Genomic DNA, 21,082 nt, shown 5'->3' with positions numbered 1-21,082 from the left:
GCTTACTAAGGTGTTAGGGTGTCATTTGCACCCTTAAAAGGGGTTTACGGCCCAAGAACATGCCTTGGCCGTAAACTCCTTGAATCCCATGATTTCTTATGTTTTCTAAGCTCTAGATATGATAAACTTAGTGTACAATGAGTTGGATCAAGAGCACTTACAATCTACGAGCTCGAATGGTCGGTTTTTGCCAAGAACACTAGTGTGTGTTCTTGGTGAAACTTAAAGATCTACAAAATGGAATGATTTCACGGATGAAATCATGTAAGATTACTAGGTCATGCAAGATATCAACTAGTTAAGACAATAAGATTATGAGATTTGAAGATCAGGGATGAAGATCGGGATGATACTTGAGAGGATTTGGGCCAAATGGAAGGGAGGAATGAACATATGACCATCTCTTCAACATATAAGCAAGAGTTTACAGCCCACATGGAGTTTACGGCCATAAAATCTCATGTTTTGGCCGTGAAATCCTTTCATGGGTGTTTAAGGTCATTTCTTTGAGCTAAAACTTCAGCCGATAAACCCCGACACTTATTCCTTAAGTGTACAAGGCTCAGAATGCTCGAATAAACTTCTAATTGTGCTAAAAGATAACAGCAATGAGTTTGACTTTCAAAGAAGTGTTAGACTGAACTGGATGGAAAATTTCGGGTTGTCACATCATCCACCCTTTAGAGGGAATTTCGTCCCGAAATTAGAATTTAGGTAAAGGAGTAGGCAGGAATAATCAAGCAAGGAGGTGGGGAAACTTCCTAATCGATTGGTTCTTGTGCTCATAAGGGAATTCGGGTCCTCGGTTGGTATCCCAATGAACCTTCACTAATGGGAGGCGGCGTTGTTTCATCCACTTGACCACTCGGTCGAGGGTCACTACGGTTCTTCCACGAAGGCGAGGATCTCGTTGATCTCGATCTCGTCGAGTGGGCTTACGAGAGTCCTGACGGAAAGGTACATTTTCAAGTTTGAGACGTGAAGGGTAAAATGTACGTTACTGAGTTCGTGGTGTAGGTTGGGTTTGTGAGTTACAGGACCGATTCTAGCAAGAATCTCGGAGGTCCTAACTATTTTGGATTTGGCTTACCACGCTTTCCGAAGCGTATCAAGCCTTCCCAGAGTGAGATTTCCAAAAGGATTTGGCCTCTCACTTGAAATTCCAAGGTTTTCTTCCTCATGCTTGTCTTCCCAGTCAAGGGCCACTCCCTTCTGAGTCAAAGTCATAAGAGGTTTCGTAATCCGCGAGGAGTTCTGAATGAACTCTCGACAGTAGGTCAGCGAGACCTAACATTTGGTGAATTCCTGTCGGCATCTTTGGTGCTGACAAATTCTCAGCGGTTTTGATTTTTTTGGCAGGGTCCTCAAGAATTCCCACATTACTGGTAATGTGTCTTAGGAATTCGACTCTTCAAATCTAAAACTCGCATTTAGAGAACTTCGCTTAAAGCTTCTCTGATCGTAATGTTTCCAGGGTTTGTTGTAGATGCTCTTTATGATTTCCTTCATACTATGAGAGTAGATAAGTAAGTCATTTATAAGGACAATGACGAACTGATCCAAGTAAGAATGGCATACCATATTCATTAAGTTCATGAATACTACAGACGTATTGGTCCTATCCGAAGGGTATCACTACGGACTCGCAGTTTCTGTGTCGAGTTTGGAAGATTGTCCTTGGGACATCCTTCACTAACACTCACAGCTGGTGATATTCGGATCTTAGGTCCATTTCTGAAAGGTACATCGTTCCTTGCGATTGGTCAACTGATTCATCTATGCGAGGCAGAGAGTAATGATTTCTAATGGAAGTCCTGTTGAGGTCTTTGCTACGAGGACTTCCCAGGGAATTACCCATACTAGTATTTCCCTTGCCTAAGCACTTTTAACTGCGGAGTTCTGATGGGATCCGGTGCATTAGTGCTGGTATGATCGCACCCACTGAAGTCTGTCTTCTTGAAGAATAAGACCAGAGCTCCCAGAGCTGAGAAGCTTGGTCTTTTCATTCTGTTGCTGAGACTTCTTCGGAAAGAATGAGAAACATGAGGTACTCCATGAATGAGTACTTCGGTGTTCTGGAATGACGACTTCGCTAGGAAGACGTTTTCGGAGAAAGAGATGTACGTACGAAACTGGTATTGTGTGGATCGATTTGACTCAAGATGTATGATAACATCGGACTTACTTAGAAGTAAAAGACATTAAATTTGAACATAAAAGCGTTACAGATAAAACACAACGGTGCAACTTTTAACAGGATTACTGTACTTTAGAGTAACTATAGGAATACTGCTGCGAACAAAGTATACTACAAAAGACAAGTATACGCAACACGAGGGCCCCTTAACCAACGGGATCTCGCAAAAGATAAGACTCGAATTGCACTAGTTTTAAATATGTTTTAACAACATACAAAATATTGACGATTGGAAGTGAACCTATACTATAGTAGGGTCCTTCGTTGCCTCTTTCCATTCTGAGGTCAAACTCCTCCTGTCCCATCGTCGTTCTGCTTTGCTGGACAGTCCCTCTTGAAGTGTCCCATTACGCCACATAGATGGCATATCCGAGAGGTTTCGACATTTGTGGTTGAAGTAATGTGTTGGATCCGAATCCTGCAGTAGCGGGTAGTATGCCCGTCCTTGTTGCAGTTAAAGTAGTGCGGTAGACGACATCTTCCTAGATGATGGAAGCTGCACTTATTGCACTTCGGTAAGTTTCCAGCATATTGTCTAGCTGGTTTAGGGGCAATTGGGATACCCGAAGGGATGGTAGTAGGAGGTACATATGTCATGGCTGTGAAGGTCGTTACCGGTGGTTGTTTCTTCTTCGCCCCTCGAAGCGATTTGTCCTTAGATTTAGCCCAAAACTTCCGTTTGTTACTCTTGGTCTTGGAACTCGAGGTGTCGTGGTAGTTTGTTGCTCATGGAGGTACTTGATTGTTACCTGGATTGGAATTGTTGTTAACAATCCCGCTAACATTCGCGTTGTTAGCGTTGAGGTGGGTCAGAACAGCTGACACGGCTGCCGAGACTACAGCTTGAAATGTAGCTGCATCAATCTGAAGAGTTGGTGTTTGGTTGATGGATTGATCGTTTTTCTTTGGCAACATGATTCTATTTCACGGAAAGAAAATGAATTTGTGAGCGAGCATGGTTGAACCTAGACGTAGTTCGATCATTTATGTAAAGAATAGAAGTATGTTCTCGTGGGTTCGATCTACATCCCTATGATGCAGTCCTAGCAAATAGTGGAAGTAAGTTCGTACAATGGTCTCAAGACGTTTGTCGTTCAAGACAAGGTATCGTTAGTTGGTGAATAACATGATCCAAGTACTAAAAGAGACTTGGAAATGTCTCCGGAGTTAAATTAGTATAGTCCAATGACTTGACTAAAGCATGTTTCAGATAGACTCCAATGAAAGTATGATGAGAGTATTTGAACAAAGAGTGACATGGAAGTTAGCCAGCTATCAATATCATCGATGTTTAAGATGTAGTAAGTTCAGGAAAATTTGACCTTGTAGAAGGTCTTATATCATATCCGGAGTAGCAAAGGTTTTGGCCGCATAAAGGCCTAACTAAAAGTACTTACAGTACAAGGCAGTCTCATAGAAAATGTCACATAGGACATAGATAGGAACACGGTTCTTTACAACAAGAAGGAAGGTAAAGTATCTCCTACTGGTGACGATCATCCCTCTGCTGAACTCTTAGCTCAGCCAGTTGACGTTCCATATCAAGCAAGTGTCTTTCGTACACCCTCTGGCGTACTCGGAGTTCTATGACTTCGGCTTATGATTCAGCCAGTGCTTGAAGCAGGGTTTCATGGTCTCTTTCAGATCTCTCACGGGCATCTTCCAGACGAATGGTGCGAAGGGTATGCATTCTCGTATTGGCGAAAAATTTTATGATTTGATGTAGGGTTGTCCTGCCTTGAATCTTATTTCGGGCCACTCTGCGGACCAGGATTGGTAAGATTTTGTCTGCTGAGCCCCCATTGCCCAGGTCATAAAAGCTTCGGTTTCCATTAAATGGCATGGGCTGATCCTGTCCTTGGCTCCATGTTTCCAAGCATTCTACCCAAGGAAGCGTCGGGCCATGAAAAGCCGGACGAGGGTTAGGATTTGGAAAGGGAGCTGCCGGTGGTAGGTTCTCAACTTCGGGTTCGGAGTTATCATCATCCGTGAGGTCTTCAGTGTGGTGATCTTTCAAAGGGATCAGATGATCATTCTCTGGTTCTTCTCCAACCCATCCAGCAATGACTTCGTTCGGAAGGTACGAGTTGCCGTGGGGATGGAGTCCAGCCATTTTATCTACGCGAGAATTGGGGTAAGGAATTAATTATTAGACGGACTATCTAGATAATTATTAGAAAATCTTCATTAGTTACATCACTATTTGTAAAGTTCATACCAGTTATATGTAATCAACACATGATAGGCCTTCGAATAAGTGACCTTAACTCCAAATTCACAAGGAATAGGGGTAAAGCAAAAATTTTACAGATTCTAAGTCTATAACATCCTAGTTACATATAGCCTTAGTGTATCCACTTAGCAACTATCAACTTATTAATGAAGATCCTTTTTAGTTCTCAAGTAAGTAATTATAGTAACACAAAACACCCATATGGTATTTTAGACTTAGGTTTTGTTATAATGTTCTCATTGTAGTGGTGTTGGTAAGTTTTTAGACTTGTAGCCATATCACAACCATTCTTGGGCATATGATAATCACTCCTCGGACCAGCATAGTTGATCAGGCTATGCCACTCCCAAGACTGACCATACACCCCCGAGCTTACTTGTGATATTTAACAATCGTAATACTTTTGTTCCTGTCATTGTGACACGGATTTTAGTATGAATGCAGGCACGTATACATTGTTAAATATTTCATTATTTAAAAGTATATACTCTTGGTCAGAGTATTTTTAATCCCATGGTATTTATAGTTAGTATATCTTTTATGGGTTGATATACTTAATTCAATATAAACAATGCTCTGATACCAATCTGTCACACCCCAAAACCGAGAACGGCGAAAACGTTCTGTGGCGGAGGACGTCATGTATTGTATCACAACAATGTAAAGTAGTAAACAAGCAACAACATCATCCATTGCATTAATAGTATAATTTTAATTACAAGTGTGTTCTTTCATAATATAAGACAACATAATGAATAATCAAAATAAAAGACGAGTCTGAACTGCTCCGTCTTCACAAAACTTCATCGCCATATCTGTGTATTTGTGACCTGAGAATACAAGTTATTTTGAAAGCGAGTATCAGCCAAAAAGCTGGTGAATTCATAAGTATTAATGTGTCTTTGATTTGTAAGGCTTGTAATGAAAGTCTTGACATTTTTTGAAAGAAAGTTCGTATAAGTGTGGAAATGTTTGTAAGTAATGGAAAGCGTTTGAAAAACCCTAGAAATCCCTATGATTCCTATTAGTATAGATGAAATCTTCTACCAAGACCTAACTGTTTTGCAAGTAGCCTTCTACCAAGACCCGACTGTTTTGAACGTAGCCTTCTACCAAGACCCGACTGTTTTGAAAGTAGCCTTCTACCAAGACCCGACTGTTTTGAAAGTAGCCTTCTACCAAGACCTAACTGCATGACTATTATTATTAATATAAGAAATTGTATCCTTTGGAACTAGGATACACAAATATGATTCACCTCATCGGTTATGTGAATGACTCACAAGATAAAGGTAATAATAATATAAATAACTTAAGTATTATCCTTTTTTACTAGGATAACTAACATTGTTAACTGAAGACATCCGTAGATGTACATTTACCTCTGTAGCTAATAGCTGGGTGTAGGAATAGTTAGTCCCTTAAAGTATAGCTATAATGGTATCAGCTGTAGACATCCGTAGATGTGCATTTACCTTTGTAGCTAACAGCGGTGATAGGAATGGTTAGTCCCACAAAGTATCGTTTGGTAATAGGATATTAAGTCCAATCTATCTCGTCGATTATGTGATTGTATCACAAAATAAAGATAAAAAGGAGAATTATATAATAGTAACTATACATGTAATATGTAATAGTAACTCATCATATATTATCTATGTAAAAGTATCCATGTAAGAGTATCTATGTAAACGTACTCATGTAAGCGTATCTACGTGAACGTCCTCATGTAAGCGTATCTATGTAAACGTAGCCATGTAAACGTATCTATGTAAACGTATCTGTGTAAATGTACTCATGTAACGTGTAATGTACTAGTATACACTCATGAATGAACCGAATCTTATGTGATTCCTTGTACTTGGAATGGTAAGTAGTATCTCCTAACTATAGCTATAATAGTTACTAACCATGTACGTGTATAACCTGAAGTATGCCTTTGCTACCCAAAGGTACTGAACTGACTGAGGAAAACGTTTTTGTCTACATATGTATACATAATATATAGCTAATATTTAGACGACATTCGGACGGATAACCGATACCCCATAGCCACATCCCAACGAGGAAAAGGAAATAGAGTGAGTTAACCTTCCTAAGTCCTTTAAACATTACTTATATAACTATACATATATGGGCATGCATTTGGCAATATAAAAGCATATAAGGAGCTTGATAAAACCTTTGAAAAAGATTAACACCTAAGAAAAGATCGACTTGATGTCAGTTTATAAAATGGTTTGAAAGTATTAGTTTGATAAAAACAGTTTAAGTATAAAGGAACCTTTGTTTGAAACACAAATGTAACAGGGTTTGAAATGAAACATACGGTGTTTAATACACAGTTTAATAAAGTGTTTCAAACACCTAAAAACGTTTAAGATAAACATTTGAAGAAATCTGATTGGTAAAACAGTTAACGTATAGTAAAGCCATTTGCATGTTAATTATTAATCACATGTGATTGATATAGTAACTAAACATGATTCAACTTGTATTCCCCCCGCCCATAAAGCATTTATAAAAATTTAAAAACATTTAAAAGGTTAATTCAAGGGGTATGAACTCACCTGCAGTGAGCGGATCGGAAGGAAGTGTCGGACAAGTGCTTGGTGTCAAGTGAAAACTTAGACACACACATTGATCCTAATTACATATGAAGACATATGTATACAAACAATTAGTGATTTTTAACACTAATTCAACATGTATAAACATCCTATTTCGAGGAAAACACTTTGGTCAAGTGCTAGGAGGCTATCAGGTTGCAACAAGGGAGTGCAAAGCCTCATACGAGAGTTTATGGTCCAATGACCATGTTTGTTGGAGTTTACAGCCCATGGGAGTTTACTCCTGGCCGTAAACTCTCAATTTGTCACCAAAAGGGGCTTAAAACTCTAAGGGCTTAAGTGGTTAAGTGCTCCAAATCTTTAAACAAGTGTTTGGGTGGGTTTAAGGTCCTTAAATGACCTTGTTTAGTGTTCACGGCCCTGGGACCACTCCCCCATGAGTTTACGGCCGTAAACACATGGTAAGGAGTACCATTTCGTGAATTTTGGTCCTTAGGTCAATGGTGTAAGGCTCTATGTCACTAACCAAGGCTTACTAAGGTGTTAGGGTGTCATTTACACCCTTAAAAGGGATTTACGGCCCAATAACATGCCTTGGCCGTAAACTCCTTGAATCCCATGATTTCTTATGTTTTCTAAGCTCTGAATATGATAAACTTAGTGTACAATGAATTGGATCAAGAGTACTTACGATCTACGAGCTCGGATGGTCGGTTTTGGCCAAGAACACTAGTGTGTGTTCTGGTGTTCTTGGTGAAACTTGAAGATCTACAAAATGGAATGATTTCATGGATGAAATCATGTAAGATTACTAGTTCATGCAAGATATCAACTAGTTAAGACAATAAGCTTACGAGATTTGAAGATCGGGGACGAAGATCAGGATGATACTTGAGAGGATGTGGGCCAAATGGAAGGGAGGAATGAACAAATGACCATCTCTTCAACATATAAGCAAGAGTTTACGGCCCACATGGAGTTTACGGCCGTAAACTCTCATGTGTTGGCCGTGAAATCCTTGCATGGGTGTTTAAGGTCATTTTTTTGAGCTAAAACTTCAGCCGATAAACCCCGACACTTATTCCTTAAGTGTACAAGGCTCAGAATGCTCGAATAAACTTCTAATTGTGCTAAAAGATAACAACAATGAGTTTGACTTTCAAAGAAGTGTTAGACTGAACTGGATGGAAAATTTCGGGTTGTCACATATACACAATCTCCCGCTCTCCCTCCAGGAGACTCTGGTTATAACTACAGGCTACGGTCGTACACTCAAAGGTGTCAACCGAAAAGTCTCACTAGATCCTCAACTTTTAACGATCGTTATGTTTTCCACCATGTATAATGTTTAAGTGTATGTTTTTAAGCTTTCCAGATTCCAAGAATAAATGATGTATAGTCCAAGCCCAATTAGCATGTAGATGGACCACTAAGGCGTATTGCCCAATTAGCATGTAGATGGACCACTAAGGCCCAATAGACATGTAAAATGGTAATTTACGCCCAATTGGCATGTAAATGGGCCACTAAGGCCTAATGAACATGGGATCCATGGATATGGCCCAAATTAACATGTAAATGAGTCACTAGGCCCAATAAACATGTCATGAAAGATATTGGGCCCAATATACTATTGAATGGACCACTATTCCCCATTAACTATGTAACGAGAGTATCAGGTCCCAATAAACATGAAATCATAGTATTTTGTTTATTCGTTAAGATATTGCTGATTTTAGTTTGAATTTTTTACCAAAGTGATGAAAAGGCCTACTATTATTAATATGACATTTGTAGCTCATTAAATCCTAATTTTATGATTTGAACTCGTTTTTAATAAAATTTTCACTTTAGGTCCCTTAACACCTAGAATATACATTTATGGACTTATTTCAAATAAAATGACATTTTTTGGTCCTTTTCGATGAAAAATAACATTTTAGCCCATTAAATCATTAAACTTTGTATTTTTGGCCCAATTATAAAATGATTTACAATTTTGGTCCAAAATGCATTCATTGACATTTTCAGCCCTTATTTTGTAAAGATTTAGATTTTCGGCCCTTATTTACTATAAATGACATTTTCGGCCCAAATTTTATAAAATTAACATTTTTGGGCCAACTTTGAAATAAGTGTTATTTTCAACCCCTGAATTTGTAAGTTTTTATTTTTTACTCAAGTTTTGATCAAATAACAATTTAATCCATAAAAATTTATATTTTTGCAATTTGGCTCAAAAAGCCATAAGGCCCAAATTACGGCCATAATGCAAATTTTTACACTTTTGGTCCTTTGGAAGGTATGGTTGCTATAAAAACTCATTTTTATATAAATGTGATCCTTTTGATCCTTACAAAACCGTAAGTGTCAAAATTATCCCAATCTTTTGTTTATTTGTCAAAAATGATCCTTATACGAGATTTTTGTTTTGTTATTCACATCTTAGCCATGTATTAACACTTTTATCTTTGTAGTATGATGTTTAGAGTGTTTTAGTTTATGAATCTCAACCATTTTTGTTAGAGTTTTCGAGATTCATCAAGTTTTATCACATAATCACAACATAAACCAAGAAAATCACACAGAACATGCATAAATACACAGATCTACAAATAAACACTTGTATTCTCCCCCCAAAACATGTAAAAACTGAAAAAAAAGGGATATGAACTAACTTTGGGGTTTGGATTCGGTTTTTGATGAACACGATGAAGAGATTACGGCTTTAGGAAGCTTCTTGAGGGAACTTTTGAACCTAGATGAATTCTAAGAAGCATGATTCATGATTTAAAGAGTAAATGAGTAACATGTGTTTAACAAAACATGATGTTAAACTTCTTGATTAAGGGTAACTTACCAAAAGAGATGGATTTTTGATGTAGTCTTCTTGAAACACATGCAAACCACGAGATTTTTGCGGATAAGGGAAGAGTTCTTATGATGGTTTTTTAGAGTGTTTGAAAGGATGAATGAAGATGGTGCGGTGGGTTGTGATTCTTGGCCAAATTTAGAGGAGAAGGGAGAGAGAGAATCAAAATGTTAAAACATTATGGTTAAGAGTTTTTAGCCTAGATTACCATGAAATAAAATTTAGGTGGCAAGCCTACATTAATCTTGTTTTCTTAATTTTTTTTGTTTTTTTGTTGGGCCGAGAGGGAGAAAGAAGAGGAGAAAGGAGGAGTGGTTTGGGCCTTTAGTGCTTGATTTCGATATTACGGGCCCAAATGGAAGGTTCTCGACCCAGTAGAATAAAAAGGAATGGAGTTTATGACCCATTAGGGAAAATTAATTCATTTATGGCCCTATAAGGCCCATTAGGGTTAGAATGAATCATTCTAGGCCCAAATGGTCCAAAATATTATATATTTATGAATTGGGTCCATTTACAATCCAAATAGGATTTCTAAGCCCAAAATAGTCGAATTGAATGCTTATTGATCGATTAGGCCCAATAAGAAAATCCTAGTGCATAAAGAACTTGAACCGAGATTTTTAGGGTTTTCAACTCCCAATTGACGTTCTGAAATGTTTTGCATAAAGTTTTGAACTACAATTGTGGATCTTGACTAAGTTTGTTGTCATGGAATGAACATAGTGCATAGAGTTTATAGGATTTTCTAGGGTCACACTCTTTACAAATACAAACGAAGGAAAATAACAGCTATGCATGCAATTATACAAGATTTTGGGAAGGAGACTCACAACTACCTATTTAGAAAATATAAGATTTTTTTGGAGTTTTGCAACTTATTATAAACTAAATATTACAAAGTTTTACAAATATGCTTATGAACTCACCAACATTCTATGTTGACGCGTTTCAAAATGACTTGTATTCTCAATGACTCAGTAAACAGGTACTCGAGCCTTGGATCTAGATGTTTTGCTATTTTTTTGAGAGATCATACATTATGTTATTTTGTGTAATGGAAGAACAATTACAATTTGTAAAAATGAATGTTTGTATATTGTGATGTATGCTGTTAGGTTGCTATGTATCGTTTATATTCTACTGCTATGATATTACACAATGACGTCATCCGCCTCCGGACGTTTCCGCTGTCCTAGTTCTGGGGTGTGACAGATTGGTATCAGAGAATTGTTTATAGTGAACTAGTATATCTAACCATACAACATATCCAACTATAAATACAAGGGGACTAAAATACTCTGACTAAAAAGTACACTTTAAAAATATAAATATTTTACCAAGTGTACACACATACACACATATTAGAAAATGATAAGAAGGGTTGGACACCGTCACTATACTTAGACAGTTATGTAATCATATCTAGGGTAAATATAGCATGATCAACTATATTTATTCGAGATACAACTAACATGTGTCTAGGAGTGGTAAGGTGGATCACAAATCTAAAACGCATCCACTATAATCAAAAAGGGTCTAAGAACAAAAATTAAAAGACATAAAAGTACTATAAGAGTATTTTTAACATGCTATCTATTTTCTCGTACTTATATATTCTCGTGCAGACACTATGGTTGGATTTAACCTTCCCGGAGACCCCTAATTCGCCAACCAGGGGAATGGAGGCTAGATTGAGGAGTATCCCGAGGAGGATCTGGAAGAGTTTGAGGAGGAGGATATTGACGAGGACATCGACCACTACTAGAAAAGAGCCCTTTAATGACGCGCAAACAATGACACACAGTGATTTACTATACGCAAAAGCGTACGCCCTAAAAATAATGTCATCTCTTCTAAAATTTGAAGAATAAAGGACACGCATTTATGTGTGCCCTAAAATTAATGTTAGAAAAAAAACACGGAGGGCGCATAATTAAAATGGGTGTCATCTAAGCATGTCGTTTTATAATTTTTAATGAAACGCACTTGTTAATAACCAAGGCAGTAAATTAAATCCAAAATAATTAAAACCCCCGCATGTTCGATCCTCTCTCATTATCCCTTGTTCCCCTTAGCATCCCAAAACAACCCTAAAGTCCCCCACATTATTACTAGGGTTTTTTCACTCCAACATTCTCCATACGATCAATCTAGAGTATGGCTGCAACGCTTGATCTCACCGGCCGACAACCTCATCAGGCGCACCTCGGTGATCACTTCATCGGTAGCTGTGACTCATCAGTGTCACCATGTCAGAGACTGCTTCCAGACCCTAGTTTCCATCTACATCTGCCTCCTAAAAGATATGACGATACCTTGTTTGATCCTCTATCGAGAAGCTTGATGTTGAATCCCTAAAGTCCCCCACACGATAACTAGGGTTTTTTCACTTCAACATTCTCCATACGATCGATCTAGAGTACGGCTGCAACGCTTCATCTCACCGGCCGACCACCTCATCAGGCGCGCCTCAGTGATCACTTCACCGGCGACTGTGACTCATCAGTGTCACCGTGTCGGAGACTGCTTCCCAACCCTAGTTTGCATCTACATCTGCCTCCTAAATCCTCCTAAAATATATGACGATACCTTGTTTGATCCTCTATCGAGAAGCTTGATGTTGAATCCCTTGTAAGTTGTAAGTATCAATCTACATAGTTATTTAGGTCGAATATCTTTCTTATACGAGGGTGATTTCTTCTAATTTGTTTTGATCAATTTAAGTGAATGTGAATTGTATACTTCCAGAAACAGTTGGACATGATTGTCAATTATGTTGGAACTTAGATCATTACCTTGAAGAAGATGTTCTTGCTGCGGTGAGGTGATATTAATATATAATTTCCCATTTTACCCTTCCATATCATCAATTAGACAAGAACAAGCTAGAAGAGAAAATCCAAGCACAATGTAGACAAATAGAAAGAGAAAAGGCTTAAATTGAAAGAGAAACAATTAGGGTTAGGGTTAAGGCTGAAGCAGAAGCAAGAGCCCATGAGGCTAAATTAGCAAAGATGTGAATAAACGAATGCTCATAGAACGTGCAAATGCAGAAAGAGAAAAATGGGTTTCTGCCATTAACACTACCTTTAAGCACATTTGAGGTAGTGAAAAAATATTGGTTTTTATTTCTTATATATTTTGAATGGATAAAAGTATAAAACCTTTTAAATCATGTCTGTTTTGTAGGAGGATTGCGTGCAATATTAACTGACCAAAACAAGATGGTTGTGGCTGTTGGGGGTGTGACAGTCCTTGCTGCAGGGATCTACACAACAAGGTATAGTTTTTCACTTTGATATACAAAGTGTAATTAGTTATGATAATTGATTAGGTGTTATTTCTTTTTGAGTTAATGGACTTAGTGTGTACATCTCTTAATGTATATAGGAGTAACTCCATACACACAACACTTCACCCACTCAGGAGTTAATAAGAATCAAAAAAGCAACATGCACTTAATCATTATAGTTTTAATAAAATAAAGAAAAACAACTATTTGTATTACAGAGAAGGTGCTAGGGTGGTGTGGAGCTATGTGGACAGAGTCTTGGGACAACCATCTTTGATTTGGGAATCTTCTAAAGGAAAATATCCATGGTCAGGCTTTTTTTCCTGTGGGCTGAGCAGCCTGTCACATGGTGGTGGTGGAGTTGCCACTCAAAATGGGAAGAATGTTGTAAACATTTTTCTATTTCACCTCTTCAGGGCTATGTTTTAAATTTGAAGCTTATAATTTTTTGTTTACAGATACGGAAATTGGATGACTCTGAGTTTCGAAATGCCTTATCTCATGGATACATACGTGTATGGTTTCAATTAATATGCCAAGTATATATATACATATATATATATATATATATATATATATATTCATGGGTTATAAAGTATGTGTTTAATCTACTTATAGGTGAAGGAATATGATTCATGTCATTCTAGGATCCGGAGTCGCTATCGAAGCAAAAGCAGGAGCTATAGCAGGAGTCGCAGCAGGAGCATAAGGTTGAAACTTGAAACATTTTCTTGTTGCATCATTTATTTGAAATGTTTCAAACTCACATGTAAAATGAAATTAACAAACATAAGTTCAATTCTGATGCAACAAGTCCCCAAAAGCAAAAGCTAAAGCTTCAAGATCTGTCTCACCTCGTTCTGGATCTAAATCAAGGCATGCCTCTTTTCTCCCTTGTAATATTTTTTGTTTTGCTTATTTTGACTTGAGATTCTATTTTTTTATGATGACATGAAGAAGTCTTATTCTACCATGCCAATACTGTTTAGTTACTATGTTGCGTATCTTATTTCCAATGCTTTTGGATAAATGATGTTTCAAAAATACTTGAGAAAATTCATGCACACATTGGGGAGTTGAGTTGGAAGAATTTTTTTTTCAACTTTTAGATATGGGTATATGGGATTATGATGGGATATGGTGCAATTCCCTATAACACTTTTGGTTGTTAAGGTATTGTGGTTTGTAGATGCAAATTTTGGAATTCCTAGTGGTGTTCTTAAATAAGCATATTGGGAAGAAGAAGATTGATGGAAATGGATTTGCAATGGTAAAGATGGAATGTGAATATACGGTAAAAAATTGATTTGGACCATCTGATTGCCACATATAATACACGGCTTAATAAATTTTATTATAATTTATTTTTGGTTACCTCCTAATTGATTAGATCTTGCATGTGGTTGGTATATTGGTCTCTGTTGGGCTGCTAAACATGTGGATTTTGCGTTGACTAATATTATTGATTATGGAAGTGGGCATCAAGGCTCTCTCCCAATCTCTCCCTCTCTCTCTCTTGGATCAGAGGAACATGTGGATATTAAAATAGATTGTTTCCGGAACTTTTGCAGATCTCCTATAAGATCCAGATCTCCCCAACCTTCTGTAACTCAAACTCAAATTTTTATTTATTTGTTTAGTTATAGCATCTTATTTTTTGATTTATTTGTAAATATAACAGTGTTGTATGTGACAATGGAGTTCAGCGCCCTAAGCGGGTAAGGAAAAGCCCAAAAAGACGCAGTCCTAGCAAGAGCCCCAGCAAAGCCGGAGCAAGAGTTTATCTCGGTATAATTTTTATCACCCCCCCTCTCTCTAATATATAGGGTATGACATGATTTGGTGGTAGTTTCTGCTCTATTGGAACAACTTGTTCTTGTTTTTCATGTATGTTTTTGGGACTATAATTTTTCATTTTTGTATTTTTAAACAACTATTGGTGATCCTCTTGGAGGCTGTTGTATTACACCACATGGTTTTTCTATATTATTGAAGAAAGTTAGCACCATGTTCTGAAAAATAAGTCATAAAATTGTCTTTCACTAATTGGACTCAAATTCAGAGAAGTAACTGGAAAAAAACGATATCAACTATGCTTAAATTTATGTAAGTTCCAATCACTTTGTCGGATGTTGATGATATCTTTCTCTGTTTCTTTTCAGTGCTCAAACAACGGAGTTCAAGAACTTGCACGAGTTGTGATGGAGAAGAAAGGTGTTACTGATATAATTGTTAATGAAATATTGAAATCTTCAATCGCCATTGTTCCAATTGAATTCTGATTACCATCTTTAGCTAATAGAAGCGTATTTGCAGTAAATAATGCAGGCACCATTAACAAAAACAACAGACTATGGGAGGTTCTAGAAGAGGAATTCAATGATGTGATAGATACTAATCTGAAAGAAATAGAAAATATGTTACACCACTTCATTCCTCTTATGATTGAGAAAAAACAAGGGATTCTTGTTAATATGTCATCTGGATGGGGAAAATCTGTTGCAGCATAGGTAAAATTGAAACCAATAAAACATTTTTTTTCCTATTAAGTCTTTCTGTGTGGATAAAGTGTTGTATACACAAAGTCTTTCTTTACTAGACTAAATAAACCATATGAATCATACTAAATGACCATTTTATCCTTAAATTCCAAAAACAAGATCAAAATATTCATCAATTTTAACATCAGAGACGTTTGTAGGAAAAGGGTTAGTATCTCAATACATTAAGTCGGGTTATTTGGCTTAACCCATTAAGACAATTAAGTAAAAAAGAAACAACCCCTAGGGATGTTGTTGATGGTAAGGGCATTTATGTCTTTTTGCAACAGGTGGCCCCTTATTGTGTTTCAAAATGGGCGGTTGAAAGGTTGACCAAGTCAGTGGCAAAAGAGCTGCTAGCTGGCATGGAAATTGTTGCACTTAATCCTGCGTAATAAACAGTACGTTCCTATATCTTGCATTGGTGTGAAACAAATGTTTTGTTGATTATGTGATTGATTGTATTTGTGTTGTAATTTGTTGATGACAGGGCTCCAAAGGTAGCTGATATGATATTAAATCTTACAGTGGCTGACAATGGTGCTTCTCTTTCAGTATAAATATATGTCAACTTTATAAATTTATATAGATAAGCATAGCTGTTTTACTTTTATTAAAGACCAGATTATTAATTTTTTTTTAACTTTGGTTTAAGATCCTTCTAATTTAGCTCTTCTCTCTATCCTGTTTTTGTTTTTTCTCTTCAATTTTCTTTATATTTTTTTATGAGATCATCTCCAATGGTAGTTTTTTTAAGGTTTTTTACTATTTGAAAAAGCTTACCATTGGAGAAGAAGACTAAACACTTATTTTCCCTGATCTTTTATTTTTTAAAGTTTTTTACTATTTTCTTGCTCTTTGTTTATACACCAACTATATTTAGATATTAGATTTATTTTAGGCTTTGTATTTAGTTAATTAATTTATTTAATAAACAACATAAAAATTATGCAGTTACATAATCTTTTATCGTTTTTTCATTATAATGTTGAATAATGTTTTTTTAAAAATTTTAATAATAATTTCATGTAAGGGTTTTTTTTCTCCGAAAATACTACATATGTTGGTAAAATTATAAGTTGTATGAGTGGATTTAATAGAACATTTAATATAGATAAAAAGATAATTTGATTAACTTTTGAGAAAAGCTTTTTAAAAGGTTCACCATTGAAAAGGTTGTTTGATAAAAGTTTTTTGCCAAATAGAAATATACAAATTAATAATATGACAAAAGTAAAAAAGCTTTTGTTTAATCGCTAAGATGACATTATATTTCTAAGATGTTAATGAGCTTATATGCTTTCATAAATTCCAAATTCCAAAATATCAAAGCTTTTAGATATGTCGGCAACATGCAACACTTTGATTTTTATCATTTTGTTCTACTGATTCACATTGACTTGTTAACTAAATCATGGGAATGGATGTGTGCAGGTTCACTGTGGGAGTGGAAGAGTTAACTAAACCTTTTTTTTTTCTTTTTGTTTTTTTTGGGGGGGGGGGGGTGGTTGGGGATAGGAGGTTAGAGGCGGATTCAGGTTGGTTGGGATTTGATTGGGAGGGGGGTTCCATCGAGATCGGTGGGTTTAGGAAGAGTCCAGATGATGATGAGACACCTGGCAGCTGTTGGTGAAACGTATGCCCAAACTGCCCTTGAAGATGCTGCTTGGAACCTGTGGCATGTAAATCCTTCTCAGGCCAGCACATCTACATTTACATCTTCTTCTTCAAACAATCCAAATCCTTTCACAAGTACTGGAAGACACCGAGGAGGACACACTACTGGGGGGTGGGGGTGGGTCCCTCACCAGAACCATGCGAATTCCACTTGTCCCGGATGTTGACTTGTCAAACATAATCGCCATGGCTGGAACTGTTCGTGAAGTCCTTCTCCATGTCCCTGATGAATTAATATTACAGGTACCTATCCTCTCTCTCTCTCTCTCTCAATTCCTTTTTATTTAATTTTTTGAATTGGACATGGACATGAACATGATATGATCAAAAGAAAGGCAAGTATCAGTGGTCATTGGAGGGAGGTTGTGTGCTGACGTCAGCCACCCAACCACACACAGTGTCATGTAAGATTTGAGAGCTATAGTTTTTTTGTATATAGGAAAAAATAAGTTAGAAAAAAATGTTGATCAAACTATATCCCCCCTCCCTCCACCTGATTGAGCTTTTAGGGAAAAATGAAAAACAAATTTGTTGTATGTATTATTGATTGAGATTATGTATGTGCATGATTACTGGTTTGCGTTTCTTGTTTTGAAGTAATAATTAATTTAATTTAATTTAATGAAAGGGATCTATTATGTGGGACAGGGATAGGGACAGTGGAGGTGGTCAAGTGAGATCCCGTTGCTTTTATTGGGGTCTAGTGTTTATATTTGGGACTTGATAATAAGTAGGAAAATGGTTGTTTGTACCGTATATCTTCAACCCATCTGGCTTCGAATGGCAGAAGTATGCTTCCAATTATTTTATTTTCTTTTTCCAAATTCATGAATCTATCTTATAAGATTTTGATGATTGGGATGTGACGTGAACAGAGCTGTGGAAGATTTTTGATGATTGGACTAATTGGCTTATGTATAAAGGCGGAGTTGGAGTGAAAGGAGACAATTGTTGGGAATCCTGGTGGGATGAAGAACAGGAACATATCCAAAAAATCAGAGGGCGTGTACTTGAAACTATATTGTGCTTGAGGTTCTTCATATTGCTGGAACATATCAAGTAATTGAAGCTAGTGCTGACTCATTGTTTGATGGTAGAAGCTGTAAGTTCTTCTCAACTTTTTTTTCTTTATTATTATGTTTTGATTACTATAAACTGAAACTATGGATAGGTAAATGAAACTAATTGCTAATTCTTGCGTTTAAACTTTTAATATTGTGTTTTTTCTTTGTTTAAAATTTGTTAAGAGTTTTTTAATAGATTGTAGCCTCGGAATCCGTACGAGACACTGGAGCAGTTGCAAGTTCTTGGGCTGCGCATGCTGAAATTGCGCTTGATATTCTAGCACAAACAATCCAGGTGTCACCTAGTTATTCAAGTTATATTTGTAAACCTGTATATAAATACAAGGGAATTTTGGTCATTATACCCCCATAAAAGTTTTTAAAAAAGATAGGTAACTATTTGTTGCGCTTAATTTATGGATTGATAACATTAAAAAAAATCACATCTCATAGTATTTTCAAATATACATTTCTCCTTTTGTCTTACAATTGTTATATTGAATGTTCAGGATGATTTAGATAACATAACTCATTTTCTAATCCTAGGAATTGACAAGCCCTATAAGGTAAAAAAAAGATAATTTATTTTATTGTATTTTAAATCAAATTATCAAATCATATATAAACTACCCAAAAAATATTCAAATTTTATTTTATCGCCTCAATTTTGCAGACGAGCATTGTGTTTACATTAGAAGAAGGCCCTAGGGTCTTGTTCAATGATTTAGCTGTGTTTTCTCTAAGGGAAATCAACTTATCAAAAGTAAGTTATTTTTTTCATCCTTTTATTTAATATTTTTGTGATCAAATGAAAGTCTTAATGAAGGTAATTGACAACCCTTTTTCTGTAAATGATGTTGTGATTGTAGGAGAAGTGTTGTGTTTTTCTCTGTTGCTAGGTAGCCTTCTCAACATCATTCTACTTAAGCAGGTGAGTAATCAAGATTAAGGGAGACTTGTAATCATGTTTGGCATTCCTTTCCAGTAAGAAACAGAGTTGTATGATTATTTGTTAGTTTTATAGGAATGTATAACCCATGTTAGCAATGTATTATTTTTGTTTAACATTTGAATGACTCTTTGTATGACATTATAATTTGTGCAATTTATTTTATTTTTTGAGTATGAAATTTTATTTTATATTATGCAATGGATTGTATTTTTTGTATATGGTATTTTATTTCTATTATGAGAAATTAAATGAAAATTTAATTTACAAATTAATAAATATATAATTTTTTTTTAACATTTAAATTTACGATACGCAAAAATGTGTGTCATCTTCATTTATGACATGGCCTTTCTTGACAGGGGCTTTCTTGATACGCATTGCATGTCATTAACACGTGCGTCGTAAGGTTACGACACGCGAATGCGTGTCGTCTTCCTTTATGACAGGGCCTTCCTTGATACGCATTGCGTGTCTTAAACGCGCGTCGTAATTACGCATCGTAAATGAGCGTCGTAAACGCGCGTCGTCTCTCTTTATGACAGGGCCTTCCTTGACGCGCATTTGCCTGTCGTCTGAGCCTTTTACGACGCACAATGAGCGTCGTAAAAGGCTGTTTTTCTAGTAGTGGACAAAGATATCGACGAGGATGAGCAGGGAGATGAGAGTGACTCGGATGCGGAGCCTGAAGTCATCAACCCACCATACATGGCAAGCGTGCCAGCACACTGAATGGGCTAAAATTTCCCTACGCCCCCTTGGCCTTAGATATTGGGAGGTGGAGTCGATATCAGGGCCAATGCCCACCATTCGGCATGGAGAGAGCTTTATACGACCTCCAGCATGGAAGCACGTCGGATTGTGCTCTTCCCATTATGGTTAGACAGACTAGGGACATTGGCGATTTGTCACAGGTGACCGCTAGCCAGATGATCCAGATGAGAGCTGTAGTGGAGTGTGCAGAGAGGCACACTCAAGACCTCGTTCAGGAGTTTCAGGAGCGGCAGGCTGAGCCGGAGACGAGGGTGCGAGTCGCTGAGCGCCGGTTAACTGAATATCAAGGCGCTTCTACCTCATCACATACACCACCCGGGACCACTCGTCGTGTGTAGGGATCATCTTACCTTTTCTCTTCCCTTTATGCATGTAGGATTGACCCTACTTTTAAGTGATTACACTACTCGGAGGGTCGTTATACTGTTAGATTTTTATTCTCTATGTACTGTAGACCTTTCAAAGGTCAATTTTCATGCATTATGTACTAAAAAAATTATCATTAAAGAAACGATGATGTGTTTTATTTGTGATGTTGTTATCTGCTATGTTCTCTACTTTCATTCTTGTTTTATGTAATACAATTTCAGTTATAAGCACAATCGAAGCACCGTATCCACTAGAAACAAGGGATTCCATAAACTTATCGTCATTCCTGTCTCATAGCAGGAAATTCCCAGAAGGTATATTCGCAAAAACGCTACAACAAAACCACCGTCGCCGCCACCTCCACCGGAGATGAATTCTGCTGCTTTCTAGGCGGCAGTCTCAGCTGCAGTTACTGCAGCATTAGCACACATCAACCAGGGCACAAACGGACGAGGTAACAGAAATTGGTCGAGAATTTCCAACCATAGGGATAACCAAGGGCACCAAAGAACATGCACCTACATAGACTTCACCAACGGAAA

At 36.9% G+C, this 21,082-nt stretch overlaps 2 pseudogenes; one reads left to right on the top strand and one right to left on the bottom strand.

Moving 5' to 3' along the window:
* Nucleotides 1-1,821: 1,821 nt before the first annotated feature.
* LOC145071796 (5S ribosomal RNA) lies at nt 1,822-1,940 on the bottom strand (annotated as a pseudogene).
* Nucleotides 1,941-5,867: 3,927 nt separating this feature from the next.
* Nucleotides 5,868-16,340, top strand: LOC145068088 (uncharacterized; annotated as a pseudogene).
* Nucleotides 16,341-21,082: the final 4,742 nt, after the last annotated feature.

The sequence above is a fragment of the Lactuca serriola genome, chromosome 8 (genome assembly GCF_051521515.1).
Source record: "Lactuca serriola cultivar US96UC23 chromosome 8, Lser_US96UC23_V15, whole genome shotgun sequence".
NCBI lineage: Eukaryota > Viridiplantae > Streptophyta > Magnoliopsida > Asterales > Asteraceae > Lactuca > Lactuca serriola.
The sequence above is the reverse complement of the archived record's forward strand: the minus strand, read 5'-3'. Positions and strand labels throughout refer to the sequence as shown.